Source organism: Octodon degus, unplaced genomic scaffold (genome assembly GCF_000260255.1).
Source record: "Octodon degus isolate 3935 unplaced genomic scaffold, OctDeg1.0 scaffold00238, whole genome shotgun sequence".
Taxonomy (NCBI): domain Eukaryota; kingdom Metazoa; phylum Chordata; class Mammalia; order Rodentia; family Octodontidae; genus Octodon; species Octodon degus.
Genome location: NW_004524814.1, coordinates 3,099,480 through 3,101,187, shown reverse-complemented (window position 1 = coordinate 3,101,187; position 1,708 = coordinate 3,099,480). Strand labels below are relative to the sequence as shown.

At 34.3% G+C, this 1,708-nt stretch overlaps 1 pseudogene; it reads left to right on the top strand.

The window, feature by feature from the left end:
• The window catches only part of LOC101578351, a 2,988-nt pseudogene extending 2,307 nt beyond the window's left edge, over positions 1-681 (top strand).
• Positions 682-1,708: the final 1,027 nt, after the last annotated feature.

The following is a 1,708-nucleotide window of genomic DNA, read 5'->3' as shown; positions in this document are numbered from 1 at the left end:
GGATATCAAGTCTGCATCTTGTACAGCAATTAACCACTAGGAAGAATGCATGCAATGTGTTAATTATTGAAACTGTCCTACCAATTTGGTTTGAAACTGTCTCATTGCTATTTCTTTCTCAATAAAATTATGGAAAAAAAAAAGAAAAGGCCAGTGAGGGTGAACTTCCCCCTATGCTGATTTGAATGACCCGTACTTTGCTGAAGAAATTAAAAAGATAGATTTAAAGAAAAAATCACTGAAATCTGTAAAAGGTGCTACAACCTTAGAGGAAGAAACTGAAATAGAAAGGCAAAAGGCTGAAATGGCTTTGCCTGTGATGGATGAGGAGGAGGACAGCAAGAATCACTTCAATTACAAGATTGTGGAGCACCAGAACCTAAGAAAAAAGAAGAAAGAACAGCTCATGAAAAAGAAGGAATTATTAGAGGATGACTTTGAGGTAAACGTTAGTGATGCGTGATTTCAGGAATGCATACTTCCCACTTGTTCAGTTTAGATCCCTTGGATCCTAATTTCAAGAAAACAAAAGCTATACAAAAAATCCTTGAGGAGAGAGCCTGGCAAAGAGAACAAAAAGAACAAGAAATGACTGAGACAATAAAGAAAAAAGAGAGTGAGACTGAAAAACCATCACGAAAGAAGAAAATTGACCCCGTATTGTCAATGCTGATTAAATGCATAAAAAAACAAAATGAAACAGTTTCTTTTTTGTTATTGTTGTACTAGGAGTGAACTCAGGACCCTGTACTTGCCAAGCAAGTGCTTATTCTACTGAGCTATCTCCTCAGCCCCTAGAACAGTGTAAGAAAAACAAAAAGTCAAATGACCTGACATTTCTTTTTAGACTGAAAATGTATTGTAAAGTACACAGAGAAGGAAAAAAGGATATTGGGAATAAAGTTACCTTTTCACATTAAGAAATCTTCTTCTGACCTTAGAAAAATTCCTTTTCATGTATGCTTGTACCTAATTGTGGATTATTACTTAAATTACCTGAATTACAGGATTTATAAAATACATATGTTGTATGAAATTCAGTTCCTACAAGTAGAAAGTTTAGAAATTAGCTTCTTAATAGACTGTTCCCAATTCTGTATAAAAATATAGAGCAGTATTTACTTGTAAGTCTGTAAATGTTAGAGACAGTTTGAAAGTATGTATATGTCATGCATTCATTTCTCTAGAAGCAAGAAGCAGATTTAGCTAGCTCCTAAAAATGATTTCTTTTTCTAGCTATATAGGATGGAAACCAGGAACTCTTTGTTATTGTTTTTAGTAGTTTATGGAATTAATTTATAAATAAAAGTTCAAAAATTTAAAAACTGGCTAGATCCAGGTGTGTGATGCTCAGATTAATGGTGCAATGCTAGGATTAAGGGTGCCCCATCTTAGGTGAGAACAGAATAGCCTGGATAGAATATAAAGGACAGAAAGAGAGCTGCTGCCATCACTTGCTGCTTTACCACTTTGTTACTCTTCTGCCTTTTGACAACTTTAATTGTTTCTCCTGTGTGATACCCTTATTCCATGCCACCTTTCCTTGGAGCCAGCCAACTGTGAATACAGATTGCTACAAATTGAAAGCTACAATAAACGTTTCCTTCATTAACTTTGGGTGTCCAGTATTTTATCTCTGTAATGAGAAAAACAAAAATTTGTTTGAGAAAAATTAATCAGTTTGTTTCTAGATTTTTCTGAATATCTA